The sequence below is a fragment of the Rhipicephalus microplus genome, unplaced genomic scaffold (genome assembly GCF_043290135.1).
Source record: "Rhipicephalus microplus isolate Deutch F79 unplaced genomic scaffold, USDA_Rmic scaffold_94, whole genome shotgun sequence".
Lineage (NCBI taxonomy): Eukaryota > Metazoa > Arthropoda > Arachnida > Ixodida > Ixodidae > Rhipicephalus > Rhipicephalus microplus.
This window is the reverse complement of record NW_027464666.1, coordinates 532022-544076: the sequence shown is the minus strand read 5'-3', so window position 1 is coordinate 544076 and position 12055 is coordinate 532022.

Below are 12055 nucleotides of genomic sequence, written 5' to 3'. Positions count from 1 at the left end.
GTAGACGACAAGGCGCCGCCCGGTCCTCGTGTCTGCGCGGGGGAGTCCGTGAGGATAATAGAAACAATCCTTCTGGTACTTAACTCCGGAATGCCCTTTATGCGTGGGTTTGAGAAACGAGCGCACACATCTCGAAAGGAGCGGGGTTCAGTCCGCGGGAAGGCGGGAGAACATAGGTCACACAGGCAGTATAATCTATGTTCTGAATCTGAATATGTACTGAATCTGAATTCTGAGTATGCACTAAATTACCTTCGCATACCATCTACTGCCCGGCATCTGCTGCACGAACCTGTCGGTGAGGGAGAGGAGCCTTCAACGCGATTTGCGTGTTCGGAATGGCTGAGAACGTAGCGTATTTGCTGTCCCATGCAACTGTGACATTGGGCGTTGTACATCAATACCAATCACGACGTTCCCTGCCTCCTAACGAGGCGCGACACTTCCGTGCGGGGAGACGCCATGAACCCATTTCAATTTGAACTTTCTAAACTTTCTCGTTTTTTAAAAACAGTCCTTTTTTTTCACCTTCCTTTCCGACAAGTGGCGAGATCTCGGCAACCTCACATTCACTGACCCTATGTTCTTCCCCAATCATTAGGGGTTCATCGATCCCAGGTGGGACCACTCACTCAGTGATCAACCTCAGACGCCGCAAACAACACAAAACCACAATAACTGAGTGAACTACCTGCCTCATTTCAAAACACAATCAACACAATAAAACAAGCGTACAGGCCAAAGCAAAAAAAATAAAAGGAAACTTAAACTTTGACACAAGGTCTCCACTAAAATACCAAGCACATTGACCGAACAAAATTTATAGAAGAAAAATGACATACAACATTGCGGACTCTTCTGACCCTAGCCGATCCCCGAGCGCTCAGCGTCTACCCGTATGTAGACCTTTTCCCCGACTCCGAGTCCCGGACCCTCATTAGATGGTCCGAACTTCAACCTACCCAACTCAGTCGTAGACTGGGGCATGTGCGAAGCTATCCTATAAGACCACCGCTGCGTATGCCCGGGTTTGGTGCGGTGTACATTGAGTGTGCTGTAGTTCCCCTTTGGCCCCACGAAAACCACCCCGTTGCGATCTAGGCATTCCTCACTCTCACTTACTCTCTCTAACGTTCGGTCTACCGCCGTGTCGACCAAGACTCCGACAACTGCATCCTCAGAGAACCCATTCTCGTCCAACTCCATATCTCTTACTCCTACTAGTAATGCCTCATCGTCTCGTGGGATCTTCGAGGTAGAAACCGCAGCTAAACCATCTGCACACGCTCCAGCGACCTCGACATCGACAGCATTTGTTTCACCCAGTGGCACCGGCGTGCCAGCGTTCCTCTCAAACACACCCTCGCTCAATGGCGGAACATCCTCCTCGATCACGGAACTTACATTAACCACTTCCGCACACGCTGAACCGTGACTCATTTTTAAGGAGCTTATTTCCTCGCGGATATTTATGACTGCGATTGACCTCTGCGCGTCAACGTCATGAGGAGGGGTTGCGTCTAGGTTTCCAGATTCGACTTTTCCCGCCCTCTCCTTGTTTTTGTGAATGCGGCTGTCACCCATCGGATTCCAATTTCGTCGCCGGTACCGGTGGCATTCTCGCCGAAAGTGACCAATTCTGCCACAGTTATAGCACCCGCCGGGATGAGGGAGTTGCTTTGGGAGTTCCTGCCAATTTTGTTCTACCTTATTGCGTACTGCCAAGCTCTCCACAAGTTTTTCGAGGCGGTCAAGGCGGTTATACATCTCATGAGCATCCGTGTCCTCTTCTACATATCGAATGGGTAACGAATGGCTGCTCGACACTTTCTCATTCTGCTCCTCCTTTACCGCTATGGCAATGGCCTCGTCAAACGTTTTTGGGTCTCGAGAGAGAACAAATCTGCGGACCGGATCCCTCAGGCCTAATAAAAATTGCGAGAGCAAGTGTTCGTCTAGAATTTCGCGGCGCAGTGAAGCTTTCACCGGATCCTGACTATCGGAGCTTGCCAGGGTGGCGGTCCCGAGAATGCACAAGCGACTTGCAAATGACCTCACCTCCTCATCTGCCTTCTGCCTCGCGTTTAAAAACCGTTCCGTTTTAAAGATAAGTGGTTCCGTATCGAACCTCTTGAGGGCCAAATATTTGAACTCCGAAAATTTTGAAGCCGCAGCAACGCCATCATCCCACCACGCAAAATCGTGCGCCGCGCCTACCATTTTGCATCGTGCTATGCAGATCAGCTCATTATCCCGCCATCTACCCAAGTGACCAACCTGTTCCAAAATTTTCAAGAAAACCCCAATATCCGGACCCGTATCACCTCCCGTAAGCGATGGAACCATGTTCGCTAACATTAGCGTGCTCATTTCGAGTAGGTCGTCTCTGTCGGTCATCTTATTAGCCTGCTCGTTCATTTTGCCGCCTCTCCTTCCCTAATACGAGGGTGAAATCTCGCACCGTTGCCCCAGCAGTAATCCCACCGCTGCCACCACTTGAGACGTCCCCCGCTACGCCACCGATCGCCAAAGAGAGGGAAGAACAATCAACCCTTTTTCTATCTGGTTCCCTCTTGGCTACGTGTCTCAATCATTCCTCACATACAGGGATTCGTGCTGGGGCCGGGAAGTAAGAGACGCTACGACTTGTTTCTGTTTACTGATTCATTTAATTTAATAGCAAGTGCAAATGGCGTACACACATACTGTCCGTGAACGACATCTTTGTTACACGAAATTGTAACACGTCAGCAAATACTCGCGACACGCAAAACAGGATACATAAGTTAAGTAACTGTGACAATAATAGGGTGGCTCAATACAAAGTAAACACACGACGACATAAATGATAAAGTCATTAATTAACAAAACCGCGCTATGTCTCAATTCGCCACCTCCCTTCCCGCAAAACTAATCTAAATAAGGTGCATAAAGTCCGTCTCACAAAAGGTCCATGTTGACGGGGGCCTCGGAGCTGGTTGTTCGAGTCGGGGCTCAGGGCTTCTTCCTGGGGTAATTGTCCAATTCGTCAGCGTCTTCATCGTCCTCGTCGCCGTCGTCTACGCCGGGCCTCTCAATGATTTCCATCTTATCCCTCTTACGTAACGTTCCATTCACTCGCCTCCTATCCCCAACTTTCATTCCTCATCGTGCCGTCCTTGTCCCAGTCATCATCTCATTGTTTCTCATCGCTATCTCTTCGCACCGTTATCTTCCTTTGCCATCCCGTCTCCCTACCATCTCGAGCTCAATGCTCCGTCTCCCTCCGACTCTTCACATCGTATCTCGGACTCTCTCGCATCGTAACTCTTGACCACAAGCTCGTCTCGTAGTCCCCTTTTTGTAGGACCCGACTCCGTCCTACCGGGGCACCAAAACCAATCCGCCACTCCACGCGGCATCTATTTTCTTCTCAGTCCGAGTGTATCCTCTTCGGTGGCCCAAACAAAGCCGAGCAAGTAACGATGTACAAACTCAAGCCTCAGGGAGAGTGATGGGCGCGCCGTCCGATGACACTTTAATTACGGGCGAACAATGATGCCAATGCTTCCGGTACTTGGTGAGCCCATGTCTAAACCAAGTCTCAACGTTTTTATGCAGCTCTGTGTCTCCCACGAAATTCTCCGTAGCCGCCGCTTCCTCGTCGTTCACCGTCGCGGGCGGCCATCCGCGCAGAACGCAGTAAGAGCCCTGGCGCCACGGAGACTGACGGAAAGGCATAATGGACCCGGCACAGGCGCTTGCCGCAAAGGTCGCTTTCCCCGAATCAACAAAAGGTGTTCTGCTGCTCCCCCATGCCACAGATCTGAAGGGTGCGCGCCGATTATTGTACTCTGTCACATCGTCTGTAGACGACAAGGCGCCGCCCGGTCCTCGTGTCTGCGCGGGGGAGTCCGTGAGGATAATAGAAACAATCCTTCTGGTACTTAACTCCGGAATGCCCTTTATGCGTGGGTTTGAGAAACGAGCGCACACATCTCGAAAGGAGCGGGGTTCAGTCCGTGTTTGCGGGGACGTCACACTGGCTTCAGTTTGTCATATGTTGTTGCTTTTTCGTGAAGTTGAGCTTACATCATGTAGAAATGAGTCACTCACTCATGACGCATTGCGTTTGGAAAGAATTATGTCCAAGTGATGTTTAATTTCTTTTCATTATCAGTTTATGCGAGTGATACATACCCCACTCTGCAGAAATGCTGCTTTTATTGGGTCGACACTTGACACGCTGCTGGGAAGTTTCTCTTGTTCGCTTGAAGAAATTTTAAATTGCTGCCTGTGTAGCCTGTGATGTGCGTATGGAGTTCACCAGATATGTAAATATAGTACATGATCAACTCTGAAATTTTGTTGGTGTTTACACGATTGTAAGACTTTTACGGAGCATCATGAGTTTGGACTCGAATTGTGTGACGCAGCATCTTTGGCACTTTTGCAAAATCAACCTCGGTGAACAGCAACCTGAATTGTCGCAATAAAAAAAAGCCTTGTTTAATTATGCTTTCTCGTCTGTAGTGGTTGACGGTTTCTCTCGAAGGAATCGTTGGAGACTGTTGCACCCATATGCGTGCGCAGGGTTTTGCATGGGGGGGGGGGGGGTCACAATGATCTTGCGCCCTTTCCTCTCCCCCAATCCTTTAGCTCGAGTCCAGAAAACGACTTGTTTATCAAAGGGTGAAAGAATAAAACGATGATGTGGTTATCAAGTTGGCTTGCCTTTGGTTCCTGGCCCTCCGGGAGAAAAGATACGGGAATTAAACTTTTTTGGAATGTGGTATCAGGGGTCTTCGGCCCCCATTATTTTCAAAAAAGCTGCATAACCCTGCCAATTCAGCGCAAAACTCCGCAACCTATGTTGAGCTTGCACAAACTAGCACAAAGGAGTGCTTTAACTGATAGCATAGTGACAAGACTTGCGTAGCATGGAGGGAAAAACAATTAAGGAAAAAGAAGAGGGAGCGTCAAGTGAAACTTTTGAAGCCCAGCCATTAAAAACAGAAGAGAATCACGTTGGGAAGTAAGCCCAGCGTATGGACATAGAGGAGGGTAAGCGATGTTCGACGATGTTGAAATTGTAGACGCCAGGCGCGCGTGCTCGTAAATCTTTGTATTCGTTCATGAGCCTACTAAAAACAAATAAATGTAACTGGAGAATCGTGGGAAAGGAGCACGAATACTAGGAGCAGGCAGAAGAAATGTCAAATGGGAATATTCTTTTTTTTTTGTAAGTGGGAAACATTCATTCGGAGATCCCCCTTGGGTGCCGACAACCACAAAGTCGCCACGCGCTCATGGATATCGATAGCGCAAATCACTCATCGAAACAACTGACGCGAGTAGGTACTTCGCGTCACAACGTATATTTTCATTGTTAGTTTTATTATTTTTTAAGTACTTTACCGCACAAACGAAGTAAAGAAGTGGTGCAACAAGTTCATAATAACGTACTATCAACAGCATAAGTTTGCGGAACGTTGTATGCAAAACAAATGCGAATTTATGTTGTAATCAAGCTGGTGACTGTATAGGTCGGAATGCCAAGTGAAGTATGGAACATTTATTTCAAAACTAGGGGGATCCGCTAGGTGGCGTAGGGCAGTGAGGACGTGCTCACATCGCTCTCCGCTTTATGAAACGCTTTCAGGCGGAAATTTCATTCAAGTCTACTTGAAGAGTGCGTCATCTTTTCCGTGAAGTTGCGAGGATTTAAAGGACACCAAAATCTGGGACCTGGACCAGCTTCACGAGAAATTATCAACGTTTGAAGATACGACGTGCACGAACGCAGCTTACCGTATCGCCGGCTTCGGTCGGCGGCGCCGACCGAAGAAGAAGAAGAAGCTCACCGAGTGCAACCAACGGTGGAAGATCTTGCTGTACAGCTCATCGGCCACTTGCTCGCTTGCTTACTCTGGGGGTTTGGCTGAAATCTGAGTAGCCACTACTGAATTTCTTCTTGGATAGGCGTATCTAAAGCCTTAGCATTGATTAGCTAGTACCCTTCTGGCTAGTCAATCCAGACAGATGCCGCTTTCTTCGCCTGGACCAGGGACTTATCTCTGGTCTGCTTCTCTTTCACCGCAGGAGCTACCAGTGGACCAGTTCCTACGCAATGGCGTCGCTTCCGTTCCTGTGGCCCTAGTCCCAAGCAACGACGGAGTCATTAAGATGAAAAACCCTAAGTTGATCCAGTCGGAACTCAAAGCAGCGACAACTCACTATCACACCATCACAGAGGTCCGGCAGTTTGGCAAGGGAGGCATTGTCTGCTTTTCTCCTGACCAGCTCTGTGTCAAAGACTTACTTAAATGCTCGATGTTTGCTACCAATCCGGTGAGCGCCTTCATTCCTCCTCACCTAGCATGCGTCAGAGGTATTGTCCGAGGCGTAGACATTAACATGACTCCAGCTGAGGTCCTAGAGATGTTCTCTGAGGCAGGTGCAATTGCAGTTTATAGATGCTCACGAGTTGTAGAACAGACAAAGATCCCTACTGAGTCTGTAATTGTCACATTTGCCGGGTCGATTCGCCCCACTGAAATCAAGGCGTGGCCTTTAATATTCAGAGTCGAACAGCTGTCACCTCGTCCCCTCCAGTGTCAGAAATGTTGGCGCTATGGACACACTTTAAAAGGATGTAGGTCAGCTCCCAGATGCCGAAAATGTGGTGAGGCACATACTGCAAATGAATGCAATTGTACTGAAGAAAAGTGTTGTCTTTGTCATGAGCAGCACTGCGCAGATAACGCTAATTGCTCAGCCAAAGCGCGGGAGACTCAAATTCTGGAAATTGTTGATCGCAGACGCTGTTCACGAAAAGACGCCATCGCTGAAATTCAGGCAAGAACCCAGGGATATGCTGGTGTTGCAGCCCGACATAATGCAACTTTAGAAGCTTCTCTTTCAGTGTCCATTGCAGACATGATTGAAAAAGCGATGGAGAAAGCTATAGATCGCCTGGCCACCACCCTTTGTGACTCCTTATCTCATATTGTAGCCACTCAGTTGACGCAAATATATGGGCCACAAAGAGATATGAAGGATACTTCCCAAGACAACGTAACTCTCCCACCAAGTGAAGCAGACGCAGAGTCATCTCCTTCAGAAGTACAGGCTGCAGGGCCCTCTTGTACAGACAACCAGAGGATAAGTGAAGACATACTAGAGGATGGTCAGGATTCTGAAGATATGGACATGGACATCAAATCCCTAAAGCGCACTCGATCACCTGTCTCCAAAAACACTGGCTCTTCAAAACATTCAAAAAACAAAAAATACCAGAAGGAGAACCTATCGAAGAGCGATTTTCTTAAAGACAGCATTTTAGATAAGGTAGTTGCCGAAACAATTCTGTCAAAATGATAGGTTCTATCAAAATTCTTCATTGGAACTGCCGATCTATTCATTCAGCTAGTACAGATTTATTGTATTTATCTTGTAAATTCAATCCAGACATTATTGCACTGCAAGAAACGTGGCTGTCAGCACATAATTCGTTTTACCTACCTAATTTCCGGTCTTTTCGCCTGGATCGCCCATCCAAAGGTGGAGGTTTAGCGTTCTTTGTCAATAATAAAATTAGTTCAAAGATCAAAACTTCGTACAAACGTATATCCCCCGAATGTGAAATTTTCGCCTTAGACATCACCTTGCCTGGATGCTCTCCCTTCTCTCTAGTAAATCTTTACTTTCCTCTGGGTGTACAAGACACGCGATGTTTAGACATGGCTGTTAATTCGTGGTGCACAGAAAAAATTATGGTTGGAGATTTTAATTCTCACCACACTAGTTGGGGTTTTAGGACTGATCAATGTGGACAACGCTTGTGGGACTGGTCTATAGACCATAATTTATCATGCCTCAACGCTAGAACTCCCACATTTATCCGAGACCGATCCCGCTCTGCCTTAGATTTGAGTTTTATAAGCTCGGGTATTTCTAGCGTATCTTGGACTACTCTAGACTGCGCCACCAACAGTGACCATTTACCAGTACTGTTTGAAATTTCTTGCCCCATTATTCCATCTTGCTCCCAAGCTCGAACCTTTATCAATTATTCCAAATTTAAAAATGACCTAGAAGTTGCTTTGACTACTCCCACTGAAGACAACGATGAAAATAAAGCCATGAAATTAAGTGCGGTAATTAAAAGAACGTTCAAAAAAGCAGAATTTTCTATTGAGTCTGATACGAGAAAGCCTTGTAGCCAGTGGTGGAATTCTGAGTGCTCTCGTGATCATAGACGACGACAAGCAGCTTGGAAGCAGCTAATTCATAATCAGTCCCCCAAAAATTGGGCAGATTACAAGTTTATTGCTGCTACATTTAAGCGCACCGTGGCTAAAGCTAAAGAAGACTATGACAAAAAACATTTCGACTTTCTTTCCAAACCTAGAAATAAGAAAGCGTTATTCCGATATATGAGATCGCGCAAAATTCTGCCGTCTCTAGCTAACTCTGATTATGACAGGTTATCGACGGAAGAAATGACTAATTCGTTGGAGACAATCGGAAGAGGTCTAGCTAACAGATTTTCGTCGACTTTGACAATCAACTGGCAAAAGTCCTCTATAAAGACTGACTACGAAAAAGTGACATTGTCCGAAATGTCAAGCGTAATTAGAAACTTACCCTCTTCGGCTCCTGGTCCTGACGGTATAACAGTTCCTATGATTAAAATTTTATTCCAGATATCACCCGGCGACGTCCTCAACCTTATAAACTATTCCTTAAGCAATGCCTGGATACCACATGACTGGAAAATAGCTAGAGTGATTCCCATATTAAAAAAACAAGGGTCAGGTTTTAACATTGACAACATCAGACCAATCTCTCTAACATCTCACCTGATCAAAATTATAGAGAGAGTTCTCAATAATAGAATAAAAGTTTGGATGGCTAACAAGCTAATATTGAAACCATTTCAAATAGGTTTTCGTAGCGAATACTCAATTTGGTGTGCTCATGCCGACTTAGAGAGCCGAATACAGCTTGCCCGAAAAAGACGACAATACGCGGTACTAGTAACACTAGACATAGCTAAAGCTTATGATAGCGTTGAGCACTCAATTTTATTGAACTCGTTACACGAATGTGACTTTCCGCGATATATTGTTGATTGGGTAGCAGAGTTTCTAAAATCGAGAGAATTTTATTGTGCAAAGGATGGATGTCACTCATCTAAATTCAAACAGCAACGTGGAGTACCTCAAGGGGCGGTCCTATCTCCGCTGTTATTCAATGTGTTGATGAGCTCAATTCCCATTGAACGAGATATCACTGTCTACATTTATGCAGACGACATTGCATTTTTCGTTGCAGACAGTGACATTTATTCTTTGCATCAAAAATTGCAAAAGTACATGTATTCTCTTGAAATTTGGCTGCATTCAATTTCATTGTCTCTAAACATCAGTAAAAGTGCGCTCCTGGTGTTCCCTATAGCAGATTCTATTCAAATTTCAGTACTTTATAATCAGGAACCGATTCCACAAGTAGAGTCTATCAAATATTTGGGCATTATTTATAACGAGAAACTTAACTGGAGCCCTCACATAGACTATATCGTGGCAAAGGCACAACGAGCATCAGGCTTATTGCGAAGGTTGAGCAACAGAAAATATGGGTTACGTAGACACACCTTATTAATGATATATAAAATGTACATGCGCCCAATACTAGAATTTGGGTGTATATTATTTTCGGGTGGCCCTACGTACAAAATTAAACCGTTAGTTCTATTAGAGCGAGAAGCGTTACGTTTGTGTTTGCGACTCCCCAGGTATGTCGCTATTAATGTACTATATCAGGAAGCTCGCATACCAACTATTCTTTGCCGATTCCGTATCCTAACTGTACAAACATACTTGAAATTTTACGGCTTATCAGCGAGACGGTCTGCATATGCCTTTATTAGTGAACCCGACGCCTTCTTCCTCGCTCACTGGCCACGCTTTCGTACTCCCCAGATTATTTTTGTACAAAAGAAACTGGAAAGCATAAAGGTGGATATCAGATCGGTAATTGGAACCAAAGCATTAAATCACAATATTACGATAGAATGTGATGAAATTTTTCCCCCACTATCTAAGTTTCAATCTTCGAGTTACTTAAATGACAGGTTAGAAGATTACATAGCTCATGCGGAAATAAAGAACATAATAGCCACAGACGCTTCTGTGAATAAAGAAAAGGCAGCAGTAGGAATCGTCTCAGATTACCTCGGTTGGTCATTCTCGGTAAGACTACCAGACTTCACTCCGGTTTTCGAAGCTGAGCTCTTGGCTATTATTTTAGCGCTACGAAAACTTCCTTCAAACGAAGAGAGTGCAATGATAATTACTGATTCTCTTTCGCTGTGTACTACTCTCACAGCTTCAGAACAATCAAGAGCTCTAGCGACATTACAAACATTAGTTCCACCTCATGTGAAGTTCCTGAAGTTAGTCTGGGTCCCGGGACACTGTGGCATACGGTTGAATGAAATGGCCGATTCACTATCTCGAGCCACACTTGATGGCCCTGTGATCTCGGTACTACCAGAATCGGAACACATAGTGTCGATCAGATATAGAAAATTGGCTATTTATACGGATATGATGGAAAATATTACTAAATATACGGACTATCAGCACCTTACATATCCCTGGAAACCTCAGTGGAGTCAATCTAAAAAGTTAGAAGTTATTTTAACCAAATTTCGATGTCGTGTCCCTCCATTAAACTTTTACTTGCACAGAGCTGGTCTGGCGATATCCCCCCTGTGTCCATTTTGTGAAGAAACGGAAACAATAGAGCATTACTTTATAACATGTAAAAACTATTCATTAATTAGGAAAAGACTTTTAATTGTTCCGTTTCACGCAGTAGGATTAAATTTAACTGCAGATAATGTTCTAAGTTTCGGTGCCTTTAGCTTGGGACATTGCCACAGGAGCGTATTCGATGCTGTATGCAATTTCATTCGAGAATCAAAGCGCATGTCATAATAATGCCTGCTTAAATATATTTCTGACGACACTTGTCTAATTTTGAATGAAATTTGCATATTCATTTGATTGTGACCGGGTGAGATAAGCTCGATTGTCTGGTCTACTCAAAATTTCTGTCTTACACTGTAGTATTACCTCACCTTTACTCTTCTTGATTCAATCTTCAATTATTTGTTTAGTTTAATATTCTTTTTCTAGTTAATTATTCTTTTCTATTATATCATTAGTTTTTCATTTAGGATAAACCTTTTAGTAGATCTCATATAGGCTACTTCTAGATTTCATGGCCAATCCCCCATAGTGGGTATGTGCCAGTGCGAAGGGGCAACAACAACAACAACAACAACAAGTTCATAATAACGTACTATCAACAGCATAAGTTTGCGGAACGTTGTATGCAAAACAAATGCGAATTTATGTTGTAATCAAGCTGGTGACTGTATAGGTCGGAATGCCAAGTGAAGTATGGAACATTTATTTCAAAACTAGGGGGATCCGCTAGGTGGCGTAGGGCAGTGAGGACGTGCTCACATCGCTCTCCGCTTTATGAAACGCTTTCAGGCGGAAATTTCATTCAAGTCTACTTGAAGAGTGCGTCATCTTTTCCGTGAAGTTGCGAGGATTTAAAGGACACCAAAATCTGGGACCTGGACCAGCTTCACGAGAAATTATCAACGTTTGAAGATACGACGTGCACGAACGCAGCTTACCGTATCGCCGGCTTCGGTCGGCGGCGCCGGGACGCTAAACCGGGCGCGGTGCGGCGACGGGCGCGTCGACTGGCTCACCACTATTCGACCGACTTTCTCCGACATTTTCTGACCGAGTTAGAAGTCAATGGTGAGTGCCATTTAACCTCCTTCTCGGATTATGCGTCTTGCGCAGAGGAAAACGGAGGTCGGCCCATTCCCCTGTTTCTACTGAGCATGCATGCATAAGGACGCCTAGAAATTCTTCGTCTACATGGACGTTGACGAAGACCCTCCCGGCGCATCTCTGGTGTCGGAGAATCAACCGAGCGACGCGAGTAGCGTCTCGTCAAATGAGGAACCAGGTAACGACGCGCG